Source organism: Oncorhynchus mykiss, chromosome 17, assembly GCF_057628025.1.
Source record: "Oncorhynchus mykiss isolate SJ-2025 chromosome 17, ASM5762802v1, whole genome shotgun sequence".
Lineage (NCBI taxonomy): Eukaryota > Metazoa > Chordata > Actinopteri > Salmoniformes > Salmonidae > Oncorhynchus > Oncorhynchus mykiss.
In genome coordinates this window covers 69,155,001-69,170,000 of record NC_143038.1, presented here as the reverse complement: position 1 = coordinate 69,170,000, position 15,000 = coordinate 69,155,001, and positions in this window count along the sequence as shown.

The window sequence follows — 15,000 nt, the reverse complement described above, 5'->3', positions numbered from 1 at the left end:
AGTAGGACAAATGATGAAGGCATCCCTAATCAAATTATGATATTGGAAAACACAATCTTGGATAGAGTGAAGAACAAACTTTTACACACAACCCAGAAAAGAGCCTCACCCCCCCCCCCCCCCCGTGTGTGTGTGTGTGTGTGTGTGTGTGTGTGTGTGTGTGTGTGTGTGTGTGTGTGTGTGTGTGTGTGTGTGGGTGCGTGCGTGCGTGTGTGTGCGTGTGTGTGTGTGTCCGTGTTCTGTGTTCTGTGTTGTGGAGGATGTCTGCTGAGATAGTGTTGATGTAATTAGTGATGTGCCAGGTTGGTCTGTCCTGTCTCTGTGATTTACTGCTGCTACCTACCTGCTACGGTTTTGTTGACTCCTCTAGACTACACTGACTGTATCGGTAGTCTACACACAACCAAGGCACTCTGAACACTGACTGTATCGGTAGTCTACACACAACCAAGGCACTCTGAATACTGACTGTACTGGTAGTCTACACACAACCAAGGCACTCTGAACACTGACTGTATCGGTAGTCTACACACAACCAAGGCACTCTGAACACTGACTGTACTGGTAGTCTACACAAAACCAAGGCACTCTGAACACTGACTGTACTGGTAGTCTACACACAACCAAGGCGCTCTGAACACTGACTGTACTGGTAGTCTACACAAAACCAAGGCACTCTGAACACTGACTGTACTGGTAGTCTACACACAACCAAGGCACTCTGAATACTGACTGTACTGGTAGTCTACACACAACCAAGGCACTCTGAACACTGACTGTACTGGTAGTCTACACACAACCAAGGCGCTCTGAACACTGACTGTACTGGTAGTCTACACACAACCAAGGCACTCTGAACACTGACTGTATCGGTAGTCTACACACAGCCAAGGCACTCTGAACACTGACTGTACTGGTAGTCTACACACAACCAAGGCGCTCTGAACACTGACTGCTCCTGTTTCTAAGCAAACACAGTAAACAGGTAACAGCTATTACATGGCCCAACAATACAGTCTGTTATCATAAGGGCCTATCATGGAGGGTAAATGAACAATACAGTCTGTTATCATAAGGGCCTATGATGGAGGGTAAATTAACTTGAGTGGTACGAGACCAGTGTTCAACTTCTATTTTGTGTGGAAACAGTTTGGGATGGAAGGAGGCTAAATGTAGATATCATATAGCATTTGTTCAAATAATTCTCATTCTCCCAAAGCATTTTCTTTTATTAAACACTAACCAAGCAGGGCTACGCAGCACAGTGTGTCGTATGGTGAGGAGAGAGACTGGAACACACTTTGTAGTGTGGTGAGGAGAGGGACTGGAACACAGTGTGTAGTGTGGTGAGGAGAGGAGAGGGACTGGAACACAGTGTGTCGTGTGGTGAGGAGAGAGACTGGAACACAGTGTGTCGTATGGTGAGGAGAGAGACTGGAACACACTGTGTAGTGTGGTGAGGAGAGGAGAGGGACTGGAACAAACTGTGTAGTGTGGTGAGGAGAGGAGAGGGACTGGAACACAGTGTGTCATATGGTGAGGAGAGGGACCAGAACACAGTGTGTAGTGTGGTGAGGAGAGGAGAGGGACTGGAACACAGTGTGTCGTATGGTGAGGAGAGAAACTGGAACACAGTGTGTCGTATGGTGAGGAGAGAGACTGGAACGCACTGTGTAGTGTGGTGAGGAGAGGAGAGGGACTGGAATACAGTGTGTAGTGTGGTGAGGAGAGGAGAGGGAATGGAACACAGTGTGTCATATGGTGAGGAGAGGGACCAGAACACAGTGTGTAGTGTGGTGAGGAGAGGAGAGGGACTGGAACACAGTGTGTCGTATGGTGAGGAGAGAAACTGGAACACAGTGTGTCGTATGGTGAGGAGAGAGACTGGAACGCACTGTGTAGTGTGGTGAGGAGAGGAGAGGGACTGGAACACAGTGTGTAGTGTGGAGAGGAGAGGGACTGGAACACAGCGTGTCGTATGGTGAGGAGAGAGACTGGAACACAGTGTGTCGTATGGTGAGGAGAGAGACTGGAACAAAGTGTGTCGTATGGTGAGGAGAGAGACTGGAACACACTGTGTAGTGTGGTGAGGAGAGGAGAGGGACTGGAACACAGTGTGTCGTATGGTGAGGAGAGGGACTGGAACACAGTGTGTCAAATGGTGAGGAGAGGGACTGGAACACAGTGTGTCGTATGGTGAGGAGAGGGACTGGAACACACTGTGTAGTGTGGTGAGGAGAGGAGAGAGACCGGAACACAGTGTGTAGTGTGGTGAGGAGAGGAGAGGGACTGGAACACAGTGTGTCGTATGGTGAGGAGAGGGACTGGAACACACTGTGTAGTGTGGTGAGGAGAGGAGAGAGACTGGAACACAGTGTGTAGTGTGGTGAGGAGAGGAGAGGGACTGGAACACAGTGTGTCGTATAGTGAGGGGAGGGACTGGAACACAGTGTGTCTTATGGTGAGGAGAGGGACTGGAACAAAGTGTGTAGTGTGGTAAGGAGAGAGACCAGAACACAGTGTGTAGTGTGGTGAGGAGAGGAGAGGGACTGGAACACAGTGTGTCGTATGGTGAGGAGAGGGACCAGAACACAGTGTGTCGTATGGTGAGGAGAGAGACTGGAACACAGTGTGTAGTGTGGTGAGGAGAGGGACTGGAACACATTGTGTCGTATGGTGAGGAGAGGGACTGGAACACACTGTGTAGTGTGGTGAGGAGAGGAGAGAGACTGGAACACAGTGTGTCATATGGTGAGGAGAGGGACCAGAACACAGTGTGTAGTGTGGTGAGGAGAGGAGAGGGACTGGAACACAGTGTGTAGTGTGGTGAGGAGAGGAGAGGGACTGGAACACAGTGTGTCATATGGTGAGGAGAGGGACCAGAACACAGTGTGTAGTGTGGTGAGGAGAGGAGAGGGACTGGAACACAGTGTGTCGTATGGTGAGGAGAGAAACTGGAACACAGTGTGTCGTATGGTGAGGAGAGAGACTGGAACGCACTGTGTAGTGTGGTGAGGAGAGGAGAGGGACTGGAACACAGTGTGTAGTGTGGAGAGGAGAGGGACTGGAACACAGTGTGTCGTATGGTGAGGAGAGAGACTGGAACACAGTGTGTCGTATGGTGAGGAGAGAGACTGGAACACAGTGTGTCGTATGGTGAGGAGAGAGACTGGAACACACTGTGTAGTGTGGTGAGGAGAGGAGAGGGACTGGAACACAGTGTGTCGTATGGTGAGGAGAGGGACTGGAACACACTGTGTAGTGTGGTGAGGAGAGGAGAGAGACTGGAACACAGTGTGTAGTGTGGTGAGGAGAGGAGAGGGACTGGAACACAGTGTGTCGTATAGTGAGGGGAGGGACTGGAACACAGTGTGTCTTATGGTGAGGAGAGGGACTGGAACAAAGTGTGTAGTGTGGTAAGGAGAGAGACCAGAACACAGTGTGTAGTGTGGTGAGGAGAGGAGAGGGACTGGAACACAGTGTGTCGTATGGTGAGGAGAGGGACCAGAACACAGTGTGTCGTATGGTGAGGAGAGAGACTGGAACACAGTGTGTAGTGTGGTGAGGAGAGGGACTGGAACACATTGTGTCGTATGGTGAGGAGAGGGACTGGAACACACTGTGTAGTGTGGTGAGGAGAGGAGAGAGACTGGAACACAGTGTGTCATATGGTGAGGAGAGGGACCAGAACACAGTGTGTAGTGTGGTGAGGAGAGGAGAGGGACTGGAACACAGTGTGTAGTGTGGTGAGGAGAGGAGAGGGACTGGAACACAGTGTGTCATATGGTGAGGAGAGGGACCAGAACACAGTGTGTAGTGTGGTGAGGAGAGGAGAGGGACTGGAACACAGTGTGTCGTATGGTGAGGAGAGAAACTGGAACACAGTGTGTCGTATGGTGAGGAGAGAGACTGGAACGCACTGTGTAGTGTGGTGAGGAGAGGAGAGGGACTGGAACACAGTGTGTAGTGTGGAGAGGAGAGGGACTGGAACACAGTGTGTCGTATGGTGAGGAGAGAGACTGGAACACAGTGTGTCGTATGGTGAGGAGAGAGACTGGAACACAGTGTGTCGTATGGTGAGGAGAGAGACTGGAACACACTGTGTAGTGTGGTGAGGAGAGGAGAGGGACTGGAACACAGTGTGTCGTATGGTGAGGAGAGGGACTGGAACACAGTGTGTCAAATGGTGAGGAGAGGGACTGGAACACAGTGTGTCGTATGGTGAGGAGAGGGACTGGAACACACTGTGTAGTGTGGTGAGGAGAGGAGAGAGACCGGAACACAGTGTGTAGTGTGGTGAGGAGAGGAGAGGGACTGGAACACAGTGTGTCGTATGGTGAGGAGAGGGACTGGAACACACTGTGTAGTGTGGTGAGGAGAGGAGAGAGACTGGAACACAGTGTGTAGTGTGGTGAGGAGAGGAGAGGGACTGGAACACAGTGTGTCGTATGGTGAGGGGAGGGACTGGAACACAGTGTGTCTTATGGTGAGGAGAGGGACTGGAACAAAGTGTGTAGTGTGGTAAGGAGAGAGACCAGAACACAGTGTGTAGTGTGGTGAGGAGAGGGACTGGAACACAGTGTGTCGTATGGTGAGGAGAGGGACCAGAACACAGTGTGTCGTATGGTGAGGAGAGAGACTGGAACACAGTGTGTAGTGTGGTGAGGAGAGGGACTGGAACACATTGTGTCGTATGGTGAGGAGAGGGACTGGAACACACTGTGTAGTGTGGTGAGGAGAGGAGAGAGACTGGAACACAGTGTGAAGTGTGGTGAGGAGATTAGAGGGACTGGAACACAGTGTGTCGTATGGTGAGGAGAGGGACTGGAACACAGTGTGTAGTGTGGTGAGGAGAGGAGAGGGACTGGAACACAGTGTGTCGTATGGTGAGGAGAGGGACTGGAACACAGTGTGTAGTGTGGTGAGGAGAGGAGAGGGACTGGAACACAGTGTGTCGTAGGGTGAGGAGAGAGACCAGAACACAGTGTGTAGTTTGGTGAGGAGAGGAGAGAGACCAGAACACAGTGTGTCGTTTGTGTCGGATTAGAGGGACTGGAACACAGTGTGTCGTATGGTGAGGAGAGGGACTGGAACACAGTGTGTAGTGTGGTGAGGAGAGGAGAGGGACTGGAACACAGTGTGTCGTAGGGTGAGGAGAGAGACCAGAACACAGTGTGTCGTATGGTGAGGAGAGGGACTGGAACACAATGTGTTGTATGGTGAGGAGAGAGACTGGAACACAGTGTGTCGTATGGTGAGGAGAAGGACTGGAACACAGTGTGTCATATGGTGAGGAGAGGGACTGGAACACAGTGTGTCGTATGGTGAGGAGAGTAGAGGGACTGGAACACACTGTGTAGTGTGGTGAGGAGAGGAGAGAGACTGGAACACAGTGTGTAGTGTGGTGAGGAGAGGGACTGGAACACAGTGTGTAGTGTGGTGAGGAGAGAGACTGGAACACAGTGTGTAGTGTGGTGAGGAGAGAGACTGGAACACAGTGTGTAGTGTGGTGAGGAGAGGAGAGGGACTGGAAAACAATGTGTAGTGTGGTGAGGAGAGGAGAGAGACTGGAACACAGTGTGTCGTATGGTGAGGAGAGGAACTGGAACACAGTGTGTAGTGTGGTGAGGAGAGGAGAGGGACTGGAACACAGTGTGTAGTGTGGTGAGGAGAGGAGAGGGACTGGAACACAGTGTGTCGTATGGTGAGGAGAGGAGAGGGACTGGAACACACTGTGTAGTGTGGTGAGGAGAGGAGAGAGACTGGAACACAGTGTGTAGTGTGGTGAGGAGAGGGACTGGAACACAGTGTGTAGTGTGGTGAGGAGAGGAGAGGGACTGGAACACAATGTGTAGTGTGGTGAGGAGAGGAGAGAGACTGGAACACAGTGTGTCGTATGGTGAGGAGAGGAACTCTAACACAGTGTGTAGTGTGGTGAGGAGAGGAGAGGGACTGGAACACAGTGTGTAGTGTGGTGAGGAGAGGAGAGGGACTGGAACACAGTGTGTCTTGTGGTGAGGAGAGGAGAGGGACCGGAACACAGTGTGTAGTGTGGTGAGGAGAGGAGAGGGACTGGAACACAGTGTGTCGTATGGTGAGGAGAGGGACTGGAACACAGTGTGTCAAATGGTGAGGAGAGGAGAGGGACCGGAACACAGTGTGTAGTGTGGTAAGGAGAGAGACCAGAACACAGTGTGTAGTGTGGTGAGGAGAGGAGAGGGACTGGAACACAGTGTGTCGTATGGTGAGGAGAGGGACCAGAACAAAGTGTGTCGTATGGTGAGGAGAGAGACTGGAACACAGTGTGTAGTGTGGTGAGGTGAGGGACTGGAACACATTGTGTCGTATGGTGAGAAGAGGGACTGGAACACACTGTGTAGTGTGGTGAGGAGAGGAGAGGGACTGGAACACAGTGTGTCGTAGGGTGAGGAGAGAGACCAGAACACAGTGTGTCGTATGGTGAGGAGAGGGACTGGAACACAATGTGTTGTATGGTGAGGAGAGAGACTGGAACACAGTGTGTCGTATGGTGAGGAGAAGGACTGGAACACAGTGTGTCATATGGTGAGGAGAGGGACTGGAACACAGTGTGTCGTATGGTGAGGAGAGTAGAGGGACTGGAACACACTGTGTAGTGTGGTGAGGAGAGGAGAGAGACTGGAACACAGTGTGTAGTGTGGTGAGGAGAGGGACTGGAACACAGTGTGTAGTGTGGTGAGGAGAGAGACTGGAACACAGTGTGTAGTGTGGTGAGGAGAGAGACTGGAACACAGTGTGTAGTGTGGTGAGGAGAGGAGAGGGACTGGAAAACAATGTGTAGTGTGGTGAGGAGAGGAGAGAGACTGGAACACAGTGTGTCGTATGGTGAGGAGAGGAACTGGAACACAGTGTGTAGTGTGGTGAGGAGAGGAGAGGGACTGGAACACAGTGTGTAGTGTGGTGAGGAGAGGAGAGGGACTGGAACACAGTGTGTCGTATGGTGAGGAGAGGAGAGGGACTGGAACACACTGTGTAGTGTGGTGAGGAGAGGAGAGAGACTGGAACACAGTGTGTAGTGTGGTGAGGAGAGGGACTGGAACACAGTGTGTAGTGTGGTGAGGAGAGGAGAGGGACTGGAACACAATGTGTAGTGTGGTGAGGAGAGGAGAGAGACTGGAACACAGTGTGTCGTATGGTGAGGAGAGGAACTCTAACACAGTGTGTAGTGTGGTGAGGAGAGGAGAGGGACTGGAACACAGTGTGTAGTGTGGTGAGGAGAGGAGAGGGACTGGAACACAGTGTGTCTTGTGGTGAGGAGAGGAGAGGGACCGGAACACAGTGTGTAGTGTGGTGAGGAGAGGAGAGGGACTGGAACACAGTGTGTCGTATGGTGAGGAGAGGGACTGGAACACAGTGTGTCAAATGGTGAGGAGAGGAGAGGGACCGGAACACAGTGTGTAGTGTGGTAAGGAGAGAGACCAGAACACAGTGTGTAGTGTGGTGAGGAGAGGAGAGGGACTGGAACACAGTGTGTCGTATGGTGAGGAGAGGGACCAGAACAAAGTGTGTCGTATGGTGAGGAGAGAGACTGGAACACAGTGTGTAGTGTGGTGAGGTGAGGGACTGGAACACATTGTGTCGTATGGTGAGAAGAGGGACTGGAACACACTGTGTAGTGTGGTGAGGAGAGGAGAGAGACTGGAACACAATGTGTAGTGTGGTGAGGAGAGGAGAGGGACTGGAACGCAGTGTGTCGTATGGTGAGGAGAGGGACTGGAACACAGTGTGTAGTGTGGTGAGGAGAGGAGAGGGACTGGAACACAGTGTGTCGTATGGTGAGGAGAGGGACTGGAACACAGTGTGTAGTGTGGTGAGGAGATGAGAGGGACTGGAACACAGTGTGTCGTAGGGTGAGGAGAGAGACCAGAACACAGTGTGAAGTGTGGTGAGGAGAGGAGAGAGACCAGAACACAGTGTGTCGTATGGTGAGGAGAGGAGAGAGACCAGAAAACAGTGTGTCGTATGGTGAGGAGAGGGACTGGAACACAATGTGTTGTATGGTGAGGAGAGGGACTGGAACAAAGTGTGTCGTATGGTGAGGAGAGGGACTGGAACACAGTGTGTCGTATGGTGAGGAGAGGGACTGGAACACAGTGTGTAGTGTGGTGAGGAGAGGAGAGAGACTGGAACACAGTGTGTAGTGTGGTGAGGAGAGGAGAGAGACTGGAACACAGTGTGTAGTGTGGTGAGGAGAGGGACTGGAACACAGTGTGTAGTGTGGTGAAGAGAGAGACTGGAACACAGTGTGTAGTGTGGTGAGGAGAGGAGAGGGACTGGAACACAATGTGTAGTGTGGTGAGGAGAGGAGAGAGACTGGAACACAGTGTGTCGTATGGTGAGGAGAGGAACTGGAACACAGTGTGTAGTGTGGTGAGGAGAGGAGAGGGACTGGAACACAGTGTGTAGTGTGGTGAGGAGAGGAGAGGGACTGGAACACAGTGTGTAGTATGGTGAGGAGAGGAACTGGAACACAGTGTGTAGTGTGGTGAGGAGAGGAGAGGGACTGGAACACAGTGTGTAGTGTGGTGAGGAGAGGAGAGGGACTGGAACACAGTGTGTCGTATGGTGAGGAGAGGAGAGGGACTGGAACACACTGTGTAGTGTGGTGAGGAGAGGAGAGAGACTGGAACACAGTGTGTAGTGTGGTGAGGAGAGGGACTGGAACACAGTGTGTAGTGTGGTGAGGAGAGGAGAGGGACTGGAACACAATGTGTAGTGTGGTGAGGAGAGGAGAGAGACTGGAACACAGTGTGTCGTATGGTGAGGAGAGGAACTCTAACACAGTGTGTAGTGTGGTGAGGAGAGGAGAGGGACTGGAACACAGTGTGTCGTATGGTGAGGAGAGGGACTGGAATACAGTGTGTCAAATGGTGAGGAGAGGAGAGGGACCGGAACACAGTGCGTAGTATGGTGAGGAGAGGAGAGGGACCGGAACACAGTGTGTAGTATGGTGAGGAGAGGAGAGGGACCGGAACACTGTGTGTACTATGGTGAGGAGAGGAGAGGGACCGGAACACAGTGTGTCTTGTGGTGAGCAGAGGAGAGTGACCGGAACACAGTGTGTCGTATGGTGAGGAGAGGAGAGGGACCGGAACACAGTGTGTAGTATGGTGAGGAGAGGAGAGGGACCAGAACACAGTGTGTAGTATGGTGAGGAGAGGGACCGGAACACAGTGTGTAGTGTGGTGAGGAGAGGGACTGGAACACAGTGTGTAGTATGGTGAGGAGAGGAGAGGGACCAGAACACAGTGTGTAGTATGGTGAGGAGAGGGACTGGAACACAGTGTGTAGTGTGGTGAGGAGAGGAGAGGGACCAGAACACAGTGTGTAGTGTGGTGAGGAGAGGAGAGGGACCGGAACACAGTGTGTCTTGTGGTGAGGAGAGGAGAGGAACCGGAACACAGTGTGTATTGTGGTGAGGAGAGGAGAGGGACCGGAACACAGTGTGTCCTGTGGTGAGGAGAGGAGAGGGACTGGAACACAGTGTGTAGTGTGGTGAGGAGAGGAGAGGGACTGGAACACAGTGTGTAGTATGGTGAGGAGAGGGACCGGAACACAGTGTGTAGTGTGGTGAGTAGAGGAGAGGGACCGGAACACAGTGTGTAGTATGGTGAAGAGAGGGACCAGAACACAGTGCGTAGTGTGGTGAGGAGAGGGACTGGAACACAGTGTATAGTATGGTGAGGAGAGGAGAGGGACCGGAACACAGTGTGTCTTGTGGTGAGGAGAGGAGAGGGACCGGAACACAGTGTGTCTTGTGGTGAGGAGAGGAGAGGGACCGGAAGACAGTGTGTCGTATGGTGAGGCGAGGAGAGGGACTGGAACACAGTGTGTAGTATGGTGAGGAGAGGGACTGGAACACAGTGTGTCCTGTGGTGAGGAGAGGAGAGGGACTGGAACACAGTGTGTCCTGTGGTGAGGAGAGGAGAGGGACTGGAACACAGTGTGTAGTGTGGTGAGGAGAGGAGAGGGACCGGAACACAGTGTGTCAAATGGTGAGGAGAGGAGAGGGACCGGAACACAGTGTGTCCTGTGGTGAGGAGAGGAGAGGGACCGGAACACAGTGTGTCCTGTGGTGAGGAGAGGAGAGGGACCGGAACACAGTGTGTCCTGTGGTGAGGAGAGGAGAGGGACCGGAACACAGTGTGTCCTGTGGTGAGGAGAGGAGAGGGACCGGAACACAGTGTGTCCTGTGGTGAGGAGAGGAGAGGGGCTGGAACACAGTGTGTCCTGTGGTGAGGAGAGGAGAGGGACTGGAACACAGTGTGTAGTGTGGTGAGGAGAGGAGAGGGACTGGAACACAGTGTGTAGTATGGTGAGGAGAGGGACCGGAACACAGTGTGTCAAATGGTGAGGAGAGGAGAGGGACTGGAACACAGTCTGTAGTATGGTGAGGAGAGGGACTGGAACACAGTGTGTCCTGTGGTGAGAAGAGGAGAGGGACCGGAACACAGTGTGTAGTATGGTGAGGAGAGGGACTGGAACACAGTGTGGCCTGTGGTGAGGAGAGGAGAGGGACTGGAACACAGTGTGTAGTATGGTGAGGAGAGGGACTGGAACACAGTGTGTCTTGTGGTGAGGAGAGGAGAGGGACTGGAACACAGTGTGTCCTGTGGTGAGGAGAGGAGAGGGACCGGAACACAGTGTGTAGTTTGGTGAGGAGAGGGACTGGAACACAGTGTGTCCTGTGGTGAGGAGAGGAGAGGGACTGGAACACAGTGTGTAGTATGGTGAGGAGAGGGACTGGAACACAGTGTGTCTTGTGGTGAGGAGAGGAGAGGGACTGGAACACAGTGTGTCCTGTGGTGAGGAGAGGAGAGGGACTGGAACACAGTGTGTAGTATGGTGAGGAGAGGGACTGGAACACAGTGTGTCAAATGGTGAGGAGAGGAGAGGGACTGGAACACAGTGTGTCCTGTGGAGAGGAGAGGAGAGGGACTGGAACACAGTGTGTAGTATGGTGAGGAGAGGAGAGGGACCGGAACACAGTGTGTCTTGTGGTGAGGAGAGAGACTGGAACACAGTGTGTAGTGTGGTGAGGAGAGGAGAGGGACTGGAACACAATGTGTAGTGTGGTGAGGAGAGGAGAGAGACTGGAACACAGTGTGTCGTATGGTGAGGAGAGGAACTGGAACACAGTGTGTAGTGTGGTGAGGAGAGGAGAGGGACTGGAACACAGTGTGTAGTGTGGTGAGGAGAGGAGAGGGACTGGAACACAGTGTGTAGTATGGTGAGGAGAGGAACTGGAACACAGTGTGTCAAATGGTGAGGAGAGGAGAGGGACCGGAACACAGTGCGTAGTATGGTGAGGAGAGGAGAGGGACCGGAACACAGTGTGTAGTATGGTGAGGAGAGGAGAGGGACCGGAACACTGTGTGTACTATGGTGAGGAGAGGAGAGGGACCGGAACACAGTGTGTCTTGTGGTGAGCAGAGGAGAGTGACCGGAACACAGTGTGTCGTATGGTGAGGAGAGGAGAGGGACCGGAACACAGTGTGTAGTATGGTGAGGAGAGGAGAGGGACCAGAACACAGTGTGTAGTATGGTGAGGAGAGGGACCGGAACACAGTGTGTAGTGTGGTGAGGAGAGGGACTGGAACACAGTGTGTAGTATGGTGAGGAGAGGAGAGGGACCAGAACACAGTGTGTAGTATGGTGAGGAGAGGGACTGGAACACAGTGTGTAGTGTGGTGAGGAGAGGAGAGGGACCAGAACACAGTGTGTAGTGTGGTGAGGAGAGGAGAGGGACCGGAACACAGTGTGTGTTGTGGTGAGGAGAGGAGAGGAACCGGAACACAGTGTGTCTTGTGGTGAGGAGAGGAGAGGGACCGGAACACAGTGTGTCCTGTGGTGAGGAGAGGAGAGGGACTGGAACACAGTGTGTAGTGTGGTGAGGAGAGGAGAGGGACTGGAACACAGTGTGTAGTATGGTGAGGAGAGGGACCGGAACACAGTGTGTAGTGTGGTGAGTAGAGGAGAGGGACCGGAACACAGTGTGTAGTATGGTGAGGAGAGGGACCGGAACACAGTGTGTAGTGTGGTGAGGAGAGGGACTGGAACACAGTGTATAGTATGGTGAGGAGAGGAGAGGGACCGGAACACAGTGTGTCTTGTGGTGAGGAGAGGAGAGGGACCGGAACACAGTGTGTCTTGTGGTGAGGAGAGGAGAGGGACCGGAACACAGTGTGTCGTATGGTGAGGCGAGGAGAGGGACTGGAACACAGTGTGTAGTATGGTGAGGAGAGGGACTGGAACACAGTGTGTCCTGTGGTGAGGAGAGGAGAGGGACTGGAACACAGTGTGTCCTGTGGTGAGGAGAGGGACTGGAACACAGTGTGTAGTGTGGTGAGGAGAGGAGAGGGACCGGAACAAAGTGTGTCAAATGGTGAGGAGAGGAGAGGGACCGGAACACAGTGTGTCCTGTGGTGAGGAGAGGAGAGGGACCGGAACACAGTGTGTCCTGTGGTGAGGAGAGGAGAGGGACCGGAACACAGTGTGTCCTGTGGTGAGGAGAGGAGAGGGACCGGAACACAGTGTGTCCTGTGGTGAGGAGAGGAGAGGGACCGGAACACAGTGTGTCCTGTGGTGAGGAGAGGAGAGGGACTGGAACACAGTGTGTCCTGTGGTGAGGAGAGGAGAGGGACTGGAACACAGTGTGTAGTGTGGTGAGGAGAGGAGAGGGACTGGAACACAGTGTGTAGTATGGTGAGGAGAGGGACCGGAACACAGTGTGTCAAATGGTGAGGAGAGGAGAGGGACTGGAACACAGTGTGTAGTATGGTGAGGAGAGGGACTGGAACACAGTGTGTCCTGTGGTGAGGAGAGGAGAGGGACCGGAACACAGTGTGTAGTATGGTGAGGAGAGGGACTGGAACACAGTGTGGCCTGTGGTGAGGAGAGGAGAGGGACTGGAACACAGTGTGTAGTATGGTGAGGAGAGGGACTGGAACACAGTGTGTCTTGTGGTGAGGAGAGGAGAGGGACTGGAACACAGTGTGTCCTGTGGTGAGGAGTGGAGAGGGACTGGAACACAGTGTGTAGTTTGGTGAGGAGAGGGACTGGAACACAGTGTGTCCTGTGGTGAGGAGAGGAGAGGGACTGGAACACAGTGTGTAGTATGGTGAGGAGAGGGACTGGAACACAGTGTGTCTTGTGGTGAGGAGAGGAGAGGGACTGGAACACAGTGTGTCCTGTGGTGAGGAGAGGAGAGGGACTGGAACACAGTGTGTAGTATGGTGAGGAGAGGGACTGGAACACAGTGTGTCAAATGGTGAGGAGAGGAGAGGGACTGGAACACAGTGTGTCCTGTGGAGAGGAGAGGAGAGGGACTGGAACACAGTGTGTAGTATGGTGAGGAGAGGAGAGGGACCGGAACACAGTGTGTCTTGTGGTGAGGAGAGAGACTGGAACACAGTGTGTAGTGTGGTGAGGAGAGGAGAGGGACTGGAACACAATGTGTAGTGTGGTGAGGAGAGGAGAGAGACTGGAACACAGTGTGTCGTATGGTGAGGAGAGGAACTGGAACACAGTGTGTAGTGTGGTGAGGAGAGGAGAGGGACTGGAACACAGTGTGTAGTGTGGTGAGGAGAGGAGAGGGACTGGAACACAGTGTGTAGTATGGTGAGGAGAGGAACTGGAACACAGTGTGTCAAATGGTGAGGAGAGGAGAGGGACCGGAACACAGTGCGTAGTATGGTGAGGAGAGGAGAGGGACCGGAACACAGTGTGTAGTATGGTGAGGAGAGGAGAGGGACCGGAACACTGTGTGTACTATGGTGAGGAGAGGAGAGGGACCGGAACACAGTGTGTCTTGTGGTGAGCAGAGGAGAGTGACCGGAACACAGTGTGTCGTATGGTGAGGAGAGGAGAGGGACCGGAACACAGTGTGTAGTATGGTGAGGAGAGGAGAGGGACCAGAACACAGTGTGTAGTATGGTGAGGAGAGGGACCGGAACACAGTGTGTAGTGTGGTGAGGAGAGGGACTGGAACACAGTGTGTAGTATGGTGAGGAGAGGAGAGGGACCAGAACACAGTGTGTAGTATGGTGAGGAGAGGGACTGGAACACAGTGTGTAGTGTGGTGAGGAGAGGAGAGGGACCAGAACACAGTGTGTAGTGTGGTGAGGAGAGGAGAGGGACCGGAACACAGTGTGTGTTGTGGTGAGGAGAGGAGAGGAACCGGAACACAGTGTGTCTTGTGGTGAGGAGAGGAGAGGGACCGGAACACAGTGTGTCCTGTGGTGAGGAGAGGAGAGGGACTGGAACACAGTGTGTAGTGTGGTGAGGAGAGGAGAGGGACTGGAACACAGTGTGTAGTATGGTGAGGAGAGGGACCGGAACACAGTGTGTAGTGTGGTGAGTAGAGGAGAGGGACCGGAACACAGTGTGTAGTATGGTGAGGAGAGGGACCGGAACACAGTGTGTAGTGTGGTGAGGAGAGGGACTGGAACACAGTGTATAGTATGGTGAGGAGAGGAGAGGGACCGGAACACAGTGTGTCTTGTGGTGAGGAGAGGAGAGGGACCGGAACACAGTGTGTCTTGTGGTGAGGAGAGGAGAGGGACCGGAACACAGTGTGTCGTATGGTGAGGCGAGGAGAGGGACTGGAACACAGTGTGTAGTATGGTGAGGAGAGGGACTGGAACACAGTGTGTCCTGTGGTGAGGAGAGGAGAGGGACTGGAACACAGTGTGTCCTGTGGTGAGGAGAGGGACTGGAACACAGTGTGTAGTGTGGTGAGGAGAGGAGAGGGACCGGAACAAAGTGTGTCAAATGGTGAGGAGAGGAGAGGGACCGGAACACAGTGTGTCCTGTGGTGAGGAGAGGAGAGGGACCGGAACACAGTGTGTCCTGTGGTGAGGAGAGGAGAGGGACCGGAACACAGTGTGTCCTGTGGTGAGGAGAGGAGAGGGACCGGAACACAGTGTGTCCTGTGGTGAGGAGAGGAGAGGGACCGGAACA